The sequence below is a fragment of the Diabrotica virgifera genome, chromosome 2, assembly GCF_917563875.1.
Source record: "Diabrotica virgifera virgifera chromosome 2, PGI_DIABVI_V3a".
NCBI classification, from domain to species: domain Eukaryota; kingdom Metazoa; phylum Arthropoda; class Insecta; order Coleoptera; family Chrysomelidae; genus Diabrotica; species Diabrotica virgifera.
Genome location: NC_065444.1, coordinates 280,806,548 through 280,825,402, shown reverse-complemented (window position 1 = coordinate 280,825,402; position 18,855 = coordinate 280,806,548). Strand labels below are relative to the sequence as shown.

The 18,855-nt window shown below is 30.8% G+C and overlaps 1 protein-coding gene across 2 annotated transcripts in view; it reads left to right on the top strand.

The window, feature by feature from the left end:
* The first annotated feature begins 3,730 nt into the window (after nucleotides 1-3,730).
* LOC126879893 (QRFP-like peptide receptor) overlaps nucleotides 3,731-18,855 on the top strand; it is a 71,420-nt gene continuing 56,295 nt past the window's right edge. The window contains exon 1 of one of the 2 annotated variants that reach the window (XM_050643235.1): nucleotides 3,731-3,979. The gene's annotated coding sequence lies outside the window, so the exon portion shown is untranslated. Of the gene's footprint in view, nucleotides 3,980-16,221; nucleotides 16,313-18,855 lie in introns of those variants that run through there. The other variant, XM_050643236.1, reaches the window with a different exon arrangement.

The window sequence follows — 18,855 nt, the reverse complement described above, 5'->3', positions numbered from 1 at the left end:
GTTTGTTAATAAACTTATAAATAAATATAAATATTATATTGGTGACTGATTTTAAGTATTTTATGATCATTAGCAGGTTTTAAATAATAAATTTATAAATATATACATGCTATTGGCGTTTGATCTTTTATCGTTTAAAATATATTCATTGTTCATTAAGATCCATTATGGCCCTCTCTTTTCACCTCTGGATAACTAGTTATCAGGAAGTTTATCTGACAAGATACTAATAGATATCTGGCAGAGAAAAACTTCCCGTTAACTAGTTTTCCGGAGCCGAAAAGACAGATACTAAGGATACTGTTATATAAACTTCCCAATAATTAGTTATCTGGAAATGAAAAGACCTCTAATATCTAATCTGTCAAATAAACTTCCCCATAGACAAAAATATAATAGAAGAATTAAGCTTTATGGTGGTTTTTTATTAATTTTTTTAGCAGTGTTTAAATAAACAAACACTGATGGCATGAAATGGATTACGAATCACGAATAATTAGGTTCTAGGAGGAATGAAGAAAGAATTGGAGATTGTGTTTACCATTAAACGCATAAAACTGCAGTATCTGGGACACATATGAGAAATCAGCACCGTTACTCCCTGCTGCAGTACATATTGCAAGGTACAGTCAAAGGTAAGAGAAGACCCAGTAGACGGAGAATATCAATGGAACTTGAGCGGCCGTGGGTAACGGCATAAACGCTGGCCTCATACGCCAGTAGACGTGGGTTCGATCCCTGCCAAAGACAAACCATTTTCATTTCCAATAATGACACGAGCCGTCTCACCGTGCCTCGGAGAGTACGTTAAGCCGTCGGTCCCCCTGGGCTAGTGTACATCGACACTAGTTACTTGAAACAGGGTTAAAGATGTAATTGGCGCTGGAACTATCCGAAAGGATCTCCCCGGCAAAAATGTCATACGATATTATTATTATTATCAATGGAACTGTTTCGAATTGCAGCTAGCAAGGTTATGATTGCTAATATGATTTCCAACATTTGAAACGGATAGGAACCAAAAGAAGAAGATGGCATGAAAATGAAAGTGTATTAATACTTTTGATTAAAAACTTTATAGATTCTAATCTGTAAAAGACTAAATTTTCAAAAATAAATAAGTACTTAAACCTTTGTTTTATTTTGTTAACCTAACCTGTTATATATATGTTGAATTGAACTCTATTTTGAATCTAGAATTTTAACAAATCCTAACCTTTTTTAAAATTTATTGAAATTACCTCATATCTATAATAAATATTTATTTCTATACAAAAATGTAAAATATATTGAGTTTAAATGAGTTAATGATAATCTATGTCTGATCATTGTAATTAATAACACTTTTTATTTACATAATATTCCTTTTTACAACTTTTTGTAATCACTCAAGCTTCAATAAAATAAAATGTTCTTTTTTATATTCCTTTGGGTCAAAACATCAATAATCTATATCTGAGAATATTACTTAGAGTTCTTTTTAATAAATAAAACCCAACATACAACTTTAAGGATGAAAGTTAATCAAATATCAATCCCACAATAAAATTATCAATCAAAAGAAAGGACAAGATAAATTCAAAATACAAGTGAAGTTAGACTTTTCTTCACATTTTTGACACTTTATGTCAAAATAAAGGAACTTTTATTAAAAGAAGGTTGTCCTCGAATTTTCCTTAAATACAGGCGGCCTGTATTTTATTTAAGGACAAAAATAAAAGACGCAATACTGCGCATGCTTATATTAGAGAGATATCGAAACCCTATTTAACATCGTCCTTTAATAAAAGATCCTTTATTTTGACATAAATAACCATGCTTATATGTCAAAAGTGTCAAAATAAAGGATCTTTTATTACCAAACGACGGTTTCGATATCTCTCTATTATGTCAAAATAAAGGATCTTTTATTACAGGCCGACTAAAAAGACGTTGGCAATAACTCTCTAATATCGAGAAGCATTCCTAATAGTGATCGCCAACGTCGGATAATTCTGATATGGCACGTGACGCTCACCTATATGGTATCGCCCAGCTCACTGCCTTCTAGACCGAACATCGGACGAAATAGAAATACGTAGAGGGGTACGACAGGGTTGTATATTGTCACCGCTCTTGTTTAATATCTACAGCGAACAAATATGCCAAGAAGCTCTCTCATATGCAAACGAAAGGATAATAGTCAATGGAGAAGTTATCAATAACATTCGATATGCTGATGATACTGTGATAATGGAAAGAACAGCGGAAGATCTGCAACATCTAGTTCAAAGTATGAATGAGATATGTAATAACTACGGCATAAGGATGAACGTCAAAAAAACCAAATATATGACCTTCAGTAAGAATCCAATAAATGACACTAGTATCACAATAAACAGTACCCAACTTGAAAAAGTAAACGAATACAAATACTTGGGAACCCTTATCAATGAAACAGGTGACCAAAATCACGAGATAAAAAGACGTATTGAAATTGCCAGGTCTACTTTTATAAAAATGAAAAAAATATTTTGTAATCGTGATATTAGTATTCATCTACGAACTAGAATGTTAAAATGCTATGTATTCAGTACTTTGCTCTACGGTGTTGAGTCATGGACTCTTAAACAGAGGAATATTAAAAATCTTGAAAGCTTTGAGATGTGGTGCTACCGCCGTATACTAATAATAAGTTGGATGGATAAAATTACAAATGAAGAAGTAATACGCAGAATAAATAACGAGCCAGAAGTTATACTGAATATAAAAAAGAGAAAACTTGAATACTTAGGCCACCTGATAAGGGGACAAAAGTACACATTCCTACAAAATATAATGCAAGGAAAAATCCAAGGACGAAGAAATCCAGGCCGTAGAAGAATGTCCTGGATGAGAAATTTAAGAGAGTGGTTTGGCTGTACCACTAACGCATTATTCAAAACAGCAGTAAATAAAATTAGAATCGCCCTAATAAATATCCAATCTCCGATAGGAGAGGAACTCAAAGAAGAAGAAGACCGCCTTCTACTTAACCATTAGAAATGCTTTTTGACGGTCAGTATGCTTACTCGTCACTGTATTTTCGGAAGGCACCTATATTTGCTTAAAGAGTTAGATAACCTAAGGTGTTGCCTTTGTAACGACGGCGACGAGGAGGATACCTCCCCTTATGTCCTTTGTAGGTGCTCGTAACTGGCCTACCACAGGTGTCAGGACATTTATTGCTATGCTTTCAGGTGAGCCAGGTAAAGAAGGTACCGTTTACGAAGCTTGTGACTTTTTGTGAGGCCACCAGTCTATTATGGGCTAGATTCCTCGGACAGTAAGATTAGCTTTGACACTAAACCCTGGTGATGTTAATGGATAGTAAAAGACCTAGAATAACCAAAAATGGTCCTGTCTCAAGTGCATCATCACCGTAACAACTGAGAACAAATTACCTGTTAAATTATATTTAACAAAAAACTTGAAAACTAGCATGGCAATTATTTAGAAAATATCATAGTAAATATGACGTCAAAAACTAAGTCATTAGAGATGCATAATACATACAATCAAACAAACATGTAATAGTCACAGGATAATTTGCCTAAGTCATTTACTTCCAAGCAGTTCAATTATTGTAATAGAAATTCCTTTTTTAACTAAGGAGGGAATTTGAAAAAAAATTATAGCCATAAAAAATGACTACACGCTTCGAGTATAATCCACCGATTCACATTTTTATGAATTGAGCTGAATGTACAGCACTCTAATTGTAATTATAGAAAAAAGCGAACGGAGAGATAAAACGGATTGTTGCGGATGTGGAGCTTTGAAATTTGTAGTAAAATAGATCCCATCCATTCAGTCATTCATGTAGACGGAGACGACAATAGTGAGTGGTGTATGTTTCAAGTTGGTTCATCCGCGCCGAATTTAATTAATTATTAAACAATAGAGAAACAGAAAAAGGAAATAAAAGATCATCAAGCGAAAACGAAAAATCAAAAAAGTAGTAAGTTTTTAATGTATTATCTTACAAATTTTAAAAAGCTCTATTGGATTTTTTAAACATTTCTAAATACTTTTTATATTTTTTACATAATGTACTAAGATATGTTAATATACATGGTGTTTCTCGTACATTGCACATTAGTCATATATATCTGAAAATGAGCCGATTTGAAATCTGAAAATTTGTACTTTTGACTTAGACCAGGGTGGATATGTTTTGCGGTGGATGTGAAAGGTGGCATTCTGATTTTTGCAGCTTTAATAATAATAAATTATGGATTCGACCGTTACCTACTTGATATGTAAAACTTTTATTTTCAATACAGTATTGAAAAGAAAAGTTTTCAGTGTTTTATTGTTCAATAATAATAATAATTGACTTCTCTCTGTCTCTCTCCCCCTCAAATAGGTCGGGAATATTAATTAAACAATTAAAATATTTAAATATATATTTGTTATATAAAGTTATTAAAATAAATCAACACTTTTCGAGTTATTAAAGTCCAAAAATTTTATTTTTTCGTAAAAAAAATTTATATTTTAAATCGGTTTTTCACGTATAAATCAAAAACTATAAGCTTTTACAAAAAAGTTATTATTACTGAAATTGAAGATAATAAAAAATTGAATACATTACTCACCTAAAGAACTAATCTAATGTTAGATCAAAGTGAGTTATTGACAATTGAATGTGTATTTTTTTCGACGAGTACTAAAATCTTGCTCAAATAAAATATTCCTGCTAAACATTTGCCAAAGTACTTCGGAATACCTATTTAATGAGCTTCAGAACAAGGTAATACCGTCAAAATTAAGCAAGTTATAATGAAAATAAAAGAACTGTTTTGAATTTTTTAGGAAAAAGTGAAAAATAAAACATACGCCATTTCCACAAAAATTAAAATTTATAATAATCCTTACAAGAATTTCTTTATATTAGCATAAGTAATGTTTTCGATAATTTTGACCGGTTTATAATGCATATTTTTGAAAAAAAAGATATAATTTAAAAAAATCATAATTTTTAAAATTATTGTAATTCTCATATTCTTTTGGTAATAACTCCAAAAATACTCAATATACGTAACAAATTATATATAACCAAATTTTTGTTTTTTCTATGCCAAATATTTACCTGTTTTACTATTTCTATATTGTAAAAAAATAACCGAGATAGAAACGTTTAAATCTTAAATTTTGCTGTGGGTACCATGCAACCGGGGTCATTGAACCTTTACTTATTGAAAAAGTAAGGGGTTTAAAAGATTAGGTTCAACGTGCTTAAATAGCACATGGAATTGTCTTTCTAACAGTTTTTAGAGGAACCTGATATCGTAAACACGAACGGAGTTATTAAAAAAAAACCATCACATTTTTTGGAAAAAATTTTAAAAGATAAATTTTGAAAAAATTTTGGTGCATACATTTTAACGCTATCAACATATTCAAGGGCTCATTTAATAGATATTTTTAAGTACTTTGACAAATGTTTAATAAGTTTATGTTATAAAATGCATCAATTTCCCGTTATTTCAGCTTGAATACTTAGAGTTTTTTACTCGCCGAAAAAAAAAATATATTCAATTACCTATAACTCACTTTTAGTTAACATAAAAAGGTTTTTATAGTAAGCGGTTTATTTCATTTTTTATTAGCTTCAATTTTAATAATTATAACTATTTTGTAAAAACTTACACTTTTTGAGTTATTGATGAAAAATTGGTTAACATGCATTTTTCTCAAGAAAAATTAAAATCTTTGATCTTTAATAACTCAAAAAGTTTTGATTTATTTTAATAACTTTATATAACAAATTTAGCTTGAAATTTGTCCCTCTATCGAAATATGGGGTTATTTTTAATAAAATAATTTTCACTCCCGAGAAGGGGTGGCATCCACCCCCAGGGTAAAAGCGTAAAGCGCAAATTGGCACCATGTCACCTTTGTTCCTTGAGATATCCTCTAACCACTCTCACTCACCAATTTTCATGCAAATCGATGGAGGTTCAACGAAATCGGAGGTAATAGCTCATATCCACCTTCAGTGACTCCACTAATTGTTAGTAAGTTTCTTTCTACTTGAAATACCATTTTCGATTTCCGAGGTGGAAACGATTTCCGAAGTGGAAATCAAAACGTTAATTTTAATGCTTTTTTATTTTGAGCACGATTTCCGAAGTGGAAATCGAAACGTCAAATAAACTTAATTTTAAAGAAAAATTGTGGCTTATTCCCAACAAAAATAGTAAATTTTTTCATTAAGATATCACAAGAAAATAGCTTCCAAACAATATTAGTTAAAATATTTCTTGAAAATTCTCAATTGCTCTGTACCATTCGGACGACTTTCGAAATGACATTGAAATAAATATTTCCTAAATACAGAAAGAGCAGATGGCAAACAGCAAAATTACTGGTAACAGACAGACATCAATTAATTTGTTTACTCAGGTCATCCTAAACGTGTTACTTTGCAGCTGAAGCGTGTTATTAAAGTGAACAGAACGGACAAAAGTATAAAAATAAAAATCAATAAACTGTGTCTCTATTTAGATGATTTGTAATCAAGTTTGAAAATAAAATAATTTGAAATATATTCAAGTCAAGGAGGAAATAAAAATTAATATAAACAGAAAGAATAACGTATCTTGCTAATAAAAAACGTATTTATAATATGTAGTTCACTCTTCTTCTAATAGTATGAGAGCTAGTTCAGCTAGTGCTCCCTCCGAGTAACGGTATGTCTGCAAGACTAAAAATTCTTATACTAATGAGAATTAGTCATAGCATGCTAAGACCGGTACCCGTCATCTGGCATGCACCATCCCTGCATGCATCTGCCCTGATGACAATTAAAAAAGCCAGGGCCGACAATAACGGGCCTGCAAGGGATGCAATGCAGGCGGGCGCTCCTCTTTGGGAGGGCGTCATACAAAATATTAATTTTAAAAAATCGAAGGGCGCATATGTTAGTTTTTCAGGCGGACACCTTATACCCTAGCGCCGGGAATGATACAAGCAGTTGACAAATCAGATAAGGAAGCTAGGAGAATGAGGCTAGAGATAAACCAGCAAAAAACAAAATACATGACAATAGGGAAGAACGACATAGAAACTCAGAAATACAGCTTCCGAAACGAACCATGTTCAATGACAAACGCTATCGTCTGTCGTACACTCACCTAAACTTTACGCAGACAGGATTTTTCTCACCGGCCATGGTTCGGTCCAGGAGCTGTATCTAATAACACAGAACCATTCATTTGAAACTGTATCCACCTTTAGCTACTTGGGACTAACAATAGGGAAAACTGGAAAAGAGAGAACAGAGGAAATAATTCTGAAAGGAGAAAAGACATATGGAATCAATAGAAATCTGCTGAGAAGCAAGACTCTAAATAAGAGAACAAAGATGAACCTATATAAGACCTTTTGTTGCATATGGGATGGAAACAAAGACGATTATTAACAAGAAAGAGGAAGATAGCCTTCTGAAATTTGAAAGAAAAATAATGAGAACGATACTGAGCCACAATGTAACAAGAGAGTGAGAAATAAGAATGAAAACGAATGCCGAAATTGAAAAAGAATTAAAGGGAGAAAAATATACTCAGATACATTAAATTTCTTCGCTTGGGATCGATAGGACATATAGAGAGACGCTCACAGTCAGATATGCTGAGAAGGATAACTAACTGGATACCAATTTGGCCCAGAAAGCCCTAAAAGGTAACTGCTGAATGATGCAGAAGAAGACATAAGAGCAATGAATATTCAAGACTGGAAAATTCAGTTAAACGCCAGGAAGAAATGGAAAAGAGTCACGACGACAGCGCAGCAAACACACACAGCAAGCTATAAATGAAGTACCTAGAGGAGTAGCTAATCCATCTCAACCAAAAATAGGATTGTGATGTGAAGGCCATGGCGTTAGCTATAATCCCTAGGGATCCTAATGCTGCATTAATGAATGAATATTACATTAATAATTTTTAGTTATTTATTAACTGATTTAATAGTAACAATTTATCAGTTTTTATTCTTTTCTACTAACTATAATCAAGCCTTAAAAGGACATTATGGACCATTTTTACCTGTACTCTTTTACCTTTATCTACCCGGCCTATTATAGTCCAAGAAATGAAGCTTAAAATAGGACAAAACCTCGCAATTTTTACAGAATGGATCGATTTGCTTGAAGATTTGAGAATAAGTAGTGGATAGTCCAAGGATCAAAATCTATATGAGGCCGAAAGGCGCTTTTACCATGGGGGTGGTTGCCACCGCATCTCGGAGGGTGGAAATTTTTTGTTATACTTTAATCGCAAAAGTTGGTAAAAACGTTCATTCTAAGCAAAAAATGTTCTATACATTTTTTTGATAAAATTGATAGTTTTCGATTTATTCGCTATCGAAAGTGTTAGTTTTATATCGAAAAAATCAATGTTTTTAATGAGCTTTCTGCTAATAACTCCAAAAGTTTTCGTTTTATCAAAACAACCTTACTTAACAACAATGTACCTTTTGAAAAAATAAACAAAGCCAATTTTTTAAATTTTCTTTAGGACCAATAGTAATCGAGCTATACTTTATTATATGTTGGCTCTTCTTCGTTAAATGCTAAATCTTGTAGTTCCAAAGTCAAAAGACGGGAAAACTATGCATTTTTCGAGGAAAACTTTTTCAAACTAATTTTAAGCACTTGAAAATATCTATCACCAGAAATAAAAAAAGTATCTAGCTCAAAAATTAAATGACTTATAATGAAAAGAATGTCAGTCCCCATTTTTTTCAGCGAAAAAGTGATCGCAAGCAACCCTCTAATCACCACCCTAATTAAAATTAGTCATTAACCTTATTTGGTCTTTTTAACTTATGTATTGTTAATAAACATTATTAATTAAAATTAGTCATCAACACAAACCATACATACTCATAGACGTTTCACGGCCATGTTAATCTTTCGGATCGAATTAACGCTATCTCTTGATTGGAATGGGAACTAAATTGACAAATTTTAGTTACGTGGGAATTTCAAATTATAAATTTTGCGGGATTTTTGATGAAATTTCACAGGAAATTAAAACAACAGAAAGACAATTCAATGTTTTATTCAATGTTTTACTGAAAACTTCAAATATTCCAATTTGTTTTCAAAATGCTATAAACACTACTGCCATGTGTCACGTGAAAGCACTGATGTGTAATATTGAGTTGAATGAAAATTTTTGAAATAATCTTGTAGGATGATTGTTTAGATAAATACCTTAGATATAATCTTTCACAAACTTCCAAAAATATATAGGCCCGAAATGTTGATGACACACTTGTATATTGGAATAAACTGTTTCAGGATCTATTATATTGTTTTTTTAAATGTGGAGAAACACAACACGGGATGATCAATGTAAACTAAAAATTCTACTCACAAAAACGGAGAGGAGGTTAATACAATTGATTAAAATTGTGATTAAATCTAATTAAAAACGTAACACCACTATAATAAAATATTTAAGCCACAAACTGTAAAATAAAAAGTAAATAGAGAGTTATCAAGTAACCCTAGGAGAATACGGTAACGCTATTTTACTGTATACTTTACATGTTATTTATAACGTTACCGTATTCTCATAGAGTTACTTGATAACTCTCGAATAACAAATTAATTTAATTGTCAACTGTCAGTTGTTAAATATGACAAGAGAATTGACTGACAGCGACATCTCTGGATTGGAATGGTAACTAATTTGCTGTCTTGACCTTGACAATTTACGTGAAACGCCTATAAGTACGTATGGCTTGTGGTCATTAACCTTATTTGCTCTTTTTAACTTATGTATTATTAATAGGTTTTAGAAGTTTGGCCGGCTTAGAATGATTAGTTTAAAAAAAAATGGAGTTAAAAGCGAATAACGAATTTTTGTAGTTTGGAAAAAAATGGCCTCTTCTTCAGAATAGCAAAATTAACATCAGAGATACAAATATGAAATTATAGTTTATTTAATTCCAAAGAATCTGGTTTAAAAAAAAATTTTCTACGGCAAAAATTGAGTGAGCTATTGACAATTAAAACTTGTAATAACAACCACCTTTACCAACACTTTCAAAGTCACCTCTTTTTGTGACTGAGGATTTTAAAAAGATTTAATATTAATAGGCTTATAGGCCTTGTAAAAACCTACAAAATTATATTTTTATCAAACTTTCTAAGATAAAAATAAAAAAGTTACGGTTAAAAAATCAATTTTTTTGAAAAAAAAAAAAAAGGGGAAATTCAATTGGAAGCATAATAATGTAAGTTAGCGGTGTTTTTCGTCATTGGCATTATTTATTGTTATTTATTTATTGTTATTTATTTATGTATTAAACATAGATTCTAGAAGTTTGACTGGCTTAGTCAAAGTTAGTTTTAAAAAACTGGAGTTAAAAACGAATAACTAATTTTTGTAGTTTGGTAGAAAATACCATTTTCTTCAGAATAGAAAGATTAGCGTCAGAGATACGAAAAAGAAAAAATGTTTCGATATAAAATTGAAGGTTATTAATTCCCAAGAACTTGGTATAAAAAAAATTCTCTACGGCAAAAATTGAATGAATCGTAATGTCGAAAAACATTTATTTTTTCTATACAAAACTAACACTTTCGATAGCGAATAAATCGAAAACTATTAATTTTATCAAAAAAATGTACAGAACAGTTTTTGCTTAGAATGAATGTTTTTATCAAATTTTGCGGTAAAAATATAATAAAAAAATTTCACCCCCGAGATGGGGTGGCAACCACCCCCATGGTAAAAGCACCTTTCGGAATCATATTCCTTGGACTATCCAGTACTTATTCTCAAATTTTCAAGAAAATCGATCCATTCTGTAAAAATTACGAGGTGAAAAGCTTCGGTTCCTGGACTATTATTTACTTAATAAAAAGCTGTTGCAAAATAAAAAAATTAATGAAAACTTTTTCTATTATCATGTATAATTATTATTATAGTAAAATGTTTTAGGTTTTGGTGTTAAGGGCGTAGGCGCAAAATTTCGGCTCCAGTACTTTTTAAATGCATTAATTTTTTTCGAATCCTGAGAAAACTAATAAATATTTTTAAAAAATTTAAGCGCAGAATGAAAGACTACTTTATTACCGAGGGCCGAAAGTCCCTTAGAATAAACAAAAGGTTCCTTTTGAATTGGATATTTGAAATTAAAAATCAAACTTCAAAAATACTAAAGTATTAGTTTTCTCAGGATTCGAAAAAAGTGAATACATTTAAAAAACATTGGCCCGAAATTTTACCCCTACACCTTAAAGAATAGCTCACGTACGGAATTTAGGCGAGAAATGTGGCTTTAACTACCATGAAACCGTAAGACCTTTTACTCAACGATTTCCTGACCATCAGATTGATAGACATTACAAACTAAATCGGAAATAGTTCACGAATTAACGGAACATTAACCAGATAGACGAACGGAATTATAAAATTATGATATTATAACACAAAATCCCGATTAGTTAAAGCTTGTTTGCTTAAGTGATGAAGCTACATTTTGTTTGAATGGGCACGTTCACCGGAAGCATGTCAGATACAAATCCTCGTTTGTTTTCTGAAAGTTATAGAAAATTTCCGGAGGAGTTAAATGTATGGGCATCTATAGTCGGTGTAATTACCTTATACGTTCAATATTCATTGACGGAAATTTATATGGCTAAAAATAAGACCATGAATTGTTAAAATATAAGTGTTTAATTGTGTAAAAAACTGCTCTGCACAAGAGATTTGAAGTCGGAGCTAAGATTTAGTGTCATAAATATGTTCCATAACATACAGAGAGAGTCTGTAAAGTGGAATAAATTCAATATCTCAAATACTAATTGTTTTTTTGGAAAATGCTCAGACCCGTCGATTAGTATTTCAAATTGTCCTTTTTGACATTCAATAAAAATGTATACAGGGTGTCCCAATTTAGAGATATGACGTCATCGTCGATTTTCTTAAAAGGCAACACTGTCATTTTGATAGCTAATTTGATAGGGTTTGTAAAGTTATACATAACTGCAAAATATCAAATTTTTATTCTCTACCATTTACAAGATAATAGAAAATAACAAAGTTATATCTGTAATTTGGAATATATTCAATAATTAAAATACTAACTGTTTTTTCGAAAAATGCTCAGACCCGTCGATTAGTATGTTGTTGTTCTACTAACATTATATTTACATCGTGTAAACGGTGATTCAACCATAATTGTTTACAAATACAACTTATTACCTATACCACTACATTTGTACATTTCAAGTATCGAATAATAACTCTCCTCCTAAATTCACCTATACTGCATTTTTATACCCGACATAATATGTAAACATCACGTTTATAATTCACGGTCAGGAGTCATTGTCTTCGTGCCGGGCTAATATCCTATATTATATTTTGAAAACGTTATTTACCACTTAAAACATATTTTCTATAGATTGTCCCAACTATACTACATGCCCTCCGTTTTTTTTTTTTAAGAAAATCCTAGGAAGAGAAGAAGAATATCTGACGATATATTCCTCTTTCCCTTTTACAAAATGTTTATGGTTACCTAATACTATTTTCGAAAATTAAATTTCCTAACTATCCTAATTTCCTAATACCCTAAACATGTATATTCTTTTTCCTATTCTAAACCGGTTTTTTCTAATACTAAAAAAATGTTATTTATTATTATCACTAATTCACTTTTTGTTCCGTCTTGCCTTTTAGTCTTTTCTCCATTCACAAAATTTCATAAAAGCAGTGTCTACATAAAAACAATGAATAAACTCATCCGGATTTTTAACATAGTCTTTTAGTGCCTATAAGCATCTCATATAAGCAGGGGAATAATCTAATCGACTTAAATAATTATAAAAATCTCGTATCTAACTAAAAGTCCTAAGCTAAGCTAATATTACTCGAATCAGTTAATAAACATGTAACCTTTACTCTATTACTTCCTATTTCAGTCTTATTTCCATTAGTTACTATTTGCCTTACTAACTATAAAATAACGTAACTATATTAAAAATCTAATCTCTGTTACTGAATGTCTAAAAATTTCACTTTTTGTGTGTCTCTTTGCTTAATAATATCTACTAACACTATTGTAAGATATTGTCTATCCTTAATTCAAACACTTCCATTTTCCGCGAAAATTTAACCTGAATTCATTATCTACATTTAAAATTTATAAGTTATTTATAATTTACGTTACTTTAGAGAAAAAAATTTACGACTTTAATCCTTATACATAATTCAATGATTAGCTACTTATTTGATTAGTCTCTTCTTAATTTTGCTTATTTTCTTGCAATTTTATGTATCTTCTTTCATTTTTCCCACATATTTTAATAAAAAGTTCTCTTTTTTTCTCTTCTTCTGCTTGTCTGGTACTACAACTATATATTTCTTCATTTTTCTCCATATAATAACACTTCTACAGTGTACATAGTTCATCTTCACTAAACAATCATTTGTCATTTAATCATCAATATATCATTTCATAATATAACATCATAATAATCACTTCCTTTACCTATCCCTCAATGCCTACGTTCGACTAATCAAAGTGGCTTCACTCGAGAGGACAGTTCCAATTATTCTACATATTCCATATAACAATCATTTAATACTCAATACTAGCCACGAAACTTTTGCATTTTACCTAAATAAAAGCGGGTATAACTTCGTTGCATAGATCAACTTCTACATATTTCAAGACCTCAGTTCCTTGATTTAAAGCCATTGTTTGATCACGAATAATCATGAATAAAATAGGTACCCTTCAAAATTCAGAGTGGGTCTCTAATAAGCTTTCAAGCTTCTATAAATCACTTAGTACCTTCCTAATTTGACAAGAGCAGTGGGTTTCTTGTTGTCTCAAATTGCCTCATAATATTCAGCTTATAATATTGTTAGTTCTTCTTCTTATCTATATAGTTCTTCTCCAAATTCCTTATCTCGACTCTTCAGATCTGTTCGTTAGAAATATGCGTATAGCAATGTTTGTCTTAAAGCTCTTATATCAACGTAGGTCATCACTAATCATTATTCATTAAAAAAAATCATTTATATATCATTTATCACAAAAAAATTATTAATTCAGGTTCATATCATACCAAATTTAACACAAAATCGATGAAAATATATCTATATACTCAATAAATATCAATAATAAAAACAACTGACTAATAAAAATTCAATAATAGTATACATATTCGATAAAAATTCAATAAAAAAACAATAATAACATATGCAAAAGTTAGATAAAAATATTCAAAAATCACTTCATGTTTTAAAATTCATAGATATTCTTAAAAAATCGACAGTTCATAAAGTATTCAAAAATCAGCTAATCAGCAAAAGACAAATATTCAATGTTCAATAATAATACATATATAAAAACGAGGGAAGCATTTTCAATAAAGATAGACTAAATTTCTTACTTACATTTTAGCACTTGTGTCTTTGTCACTGGGTTTCCTGTTCAGTTCCTGGGTCCTGGTCCAACTTCCATTTTCGCCGTCTCCACTTCCAAGCTGGCGCCACCATCTTTGCTCCTTTCAGAAGACCTTCCTAGTCTGCAGGATCAGCCATGTGATAAATATGTTTCATAACGTCTTTCTGGTCCATAATAATTAAAAGTCTGTTCTACTAACATTATATTTACATCGTGTAAACGGTGATTCAACCATAATTGTTTACAAATACAACTCATTACCTATACCACTACATTTGTACATATCAAGTATCGAATAATAACTCTCCTCCTAAATTCACCTATACTGCATTTTTATATCCGACATAATATTATGTAAACATCACGTTTATAATTCACGGTCAGGAGTCATTGTCTTCGTGCCGGGCTAATACCCTATATTATATTTTGATAACGGTATTTACCACTTAAAACATATTTTCTATAGATTGTCCCAACTATAATACATTAGGTTGGCTAGGTGCTACGTTTTCTCGATTTTGTTTTATGGCATGGAATCTTGGACCTTGAATGCTGCATCAATGAAAAAACTAGAATCAATCAGGCTGTGGGTGTACAGAAGAATTCTGTACGCCCACCTGTACACCAAGAAATATCGTGAACAGAATACGTCACAAACAAAGAGATTCTGAGAAAGATTAATAAAAAATGGAAATCTTAACTACCATAAAAACAAAAAAAATAGAATATCTCGGACATATTACACGTGGATAGAGATCCAACAACTTGATCCAATTGATTATGCAGGGAAAGATTCAAGGAAAAAGAAACATAGGGAGACGCAGAATATCGTGGCTGCGTAACCTGCAAGCATGGTACGGACATATATCAAATGAACTTTTCAGAGCAGCCATCGCTAAAGTTCGAATAGTTATGATAATTGCCGACCTACATCGCATTGATTGCAATTGAAGAAGAAGAATTATGTAAAAATAATGTTAACTGTTGGGGTTTTCAGAATAAAATACTACTAATTTGCGGTTTTCTTGGTTTCGGCTACCATTTCACTTGATTTTCTGACCACTTCTAATATCTAAACCAGTTCTTTCAAGTTGTCTACTGCCTTTGTTGCTGCTACAGGCCATTTCCAGTATAACAAACAAAACAAATAATGCAAGTAGTTATAATATATGGGACATTTAAAGAAGGTACAATGATGTGAAATGCTAAAATTGATAATAAAGGAAAAGATACGGAAGCAGTATAGGAAGAAGGAGAGTGCCATGGTTGAAAATTTTAAGGGACTGGTTTAAACGCAGTCCAAGAGAACTCTTAGAGCAGAGGTAGATAGAGTAAAGATATTGATGATGATATCCAACCTCAGATTGGGAGACGGCACAGAGAAGAAGAAAGAAAACATCAGATTTAGAGTAGAAGTAGAAAAAACACTACCCCAAATATATGTTAAAACATCCTAGGTACAAGCATTTATTGAGTTAAAGAATTATTTTTGTAACAATTGGGCACCTTAAAACTTAAGTCTTTAAGGCTTTTGTGTAAAATAAACTGTTAATAATAGCAATGCCCATTATTGACTTCAACCTTGTTATTTATCGCGATTTACTTCGACTTAGATAAATATTTGGTAACAAATCAGGATCATAAATTTTCTTGTGTATACCTCCTGCTTATTTAATGGGAATTTAAAAATTTTTAACAGCAGGTCTGCAATAATAATCAAAAACGTAAATTACGACCGCTCGAAGAAAATGTTTCTGTGTTTGAGAACCACAATAGAAATACCTTCAATGTGAGTTTGTTAGTTAAAGGTGTCCTGTCGAAAATACACTTTGTTACTAGTGAGATTATAGTAAGTAGAATGAACTAATGTAAGCTATATGTTACATACGATTATATAGAGAATACTGTAAATAAAATGAGAAACAATTCAGAATTAATAGATTTTTATACCATCATTATCATCAATGGCGTTACAACTCTTCGTGAATCTTTGTCGCGTTTTGCCTTCCGTTGCGTTTGGGAGGCAAAACTGTCAAACATTGGGTTCGTTTATATTATTTGCACCACATGTTTCTTAAGTTTTTTACCGGTAACAGTTTTTTCTTTGTATTTTCCGAACATTTTGTTGTAGATTTTGTGTAGTTTTTAGTTGTAGAAGTACTGGAACGACTTTATGCAGTTTTTTTTTGTTTTTCTTAATGTAGTTTTAAGCAGTGAATAAATAAACATGAGTGCATATAAAGTTATTGGTAAACAATACAAATGTTGCTAGTACGTACCTAGACGCACAGTGGTAGGTACGAGCAAAAGATTGGCAAAATAAATAATATAGGTCCACTTTCCTTAAAGGGGTCTGAGGTAACCTATACCGAGAGAAAAAAATTCTTGACATAAAGAAACTTTATTAATATTTAAGAAAGGTCGACTTGGCATATTGCCTAAGAAATATATCTTTGTATGTAAGATATAATTTTCTAAAATATTTCAAATATATTTTAATATACCCAAAGAAATATATCTTAAACATGATTTAACTATCACTTTCTTGCAAACTGCAAACCCATTTGTCAGAAAGAAATTATATTTGTCATAAGAACATATTTTCTTGGCATTACAAAACTTTTTTTCTGAGCAATAATATTTCTTAGTAAGGAATATTGTTATCTTACTATTATTAATTAATGTATTTAATGTTAAGAAATATATTTCGCAGATATAATTGTATATTTAGAATTAAGTTACATTTCTTAAAAATAAGGAGGTTGATTTAAATCCGCTCCGCAAAAAAACTTCAAATACTGAAACTTTGCGAGCAGAAAAATCACCAAATTATTTGCAAAGTGTAAATAAGTGAGTTAAAAAATTTACAGTGTAAATTTAAAAAGAATATTGAAAGTAAGATCCATACATTATTAATCTAACCTAGTTTTAATAAAATTATATTTTAACTACTAACATTAAAATAATTACAGTCATAGTCAAGTTTTTTGGCACTGATAAGAAGTCAAGGTCCTATGGGTGGACTAGCCGAAGCTGCTTTCAGCAGTGGTAATTACTAATAAATTGATTTAATTATAATTAAGGTACTTCGGTATCTATCTATCGAAAAATACAGAGTCGGCTTTCTGAACGAAAACAAGAAGATATTGAAGAATAAGAAGATATTGAAGAATAAGAAGATATCGAAGAATAAGAAGATATTGAAGATAAGAAGAAGACATTGTTAAATCTAATTTATTCAAGTGAACATTAATTGTTGATATAAATAAATAAATAAGATATTAAATGGTATTTAAATAGTTTTATAATTAAAGTAAAAAAAATTGAATAATATATAAATATTTGGTAATTAAAGTAAAAAATTTAATTAATTTGATTTAATCAAGTAGGTTTTAATTTGATTTAATATTTGTATTTAAAATACATACCTACTTTAATAATTTGAATAGGAAGAAAGATGGCGGATGGTAATGATAGCATTAATGAGGACGGTAAAAGAAAAAGCAAAGAGGAGCCAGATATATTTAGCAGGAGTAGAAAAGTGAACCGAACACCAGACAGGTCGAAACCATCAACGAATGAAACCAGCAGCCAGAACGAAATGATGGAACTAATGAGACAATTAGCAAGCGATAACAAAAAGAAAAACAAGGACCTGGAAGATATAAAAAATACAATGGGTAATATGATTGAGGAACTAAAAGAAATTAGGAAGGAAAATAATGAATACAAATTGCAAATGAAAGAAATAATAAGAGAAAATGAAAATCTAAAGAAAGAAATGGCTACGATGAAACAAAAAATAGATAAAATAGAAATAACCTTGGAAGCATGTCAGAAAGAAAAGAAGAAAAATAACCTAATAATGAGAGGCTTACCACTAGACACAATAGGAACAGAGCAAATAGAGAACTTCATAGAAGCAAAAATGGGAGTAAAATCAGAAATAAATAGGGTACAAAAGATAAATGAAACAATGTGTGTTATAGAATGTAAAAAATTCGAAGATAAAATGAAAATACTGAAAGCCAAGGGTAAACTAATGAGCTATAAACAACATAGAGTATATATAGAATGTGACCTAACATTAAAAGAGATAGAAATACAAAGAATCCTTAGGAAGATAGCAGCAGAGGAAAAGACTAATGGGAAAAGGACAAAAATTGGATATGGATTCATAATTATTGAAGACATTAAGTGGAAATGGAACCAAAAAACAAGCCGGATAGAAAAAGTAACATACAATACAGAACCAACTTGTTCAAAAAACTAGCTGTAGAAAACACAATGATGGACCGAGAAACAAAACAGGCAAAGAACAGGGACATGACCAGATTTAAAGATAATAACACAAACGTAAGGAAAAACAAATTGAAGTACAACCTAAACATA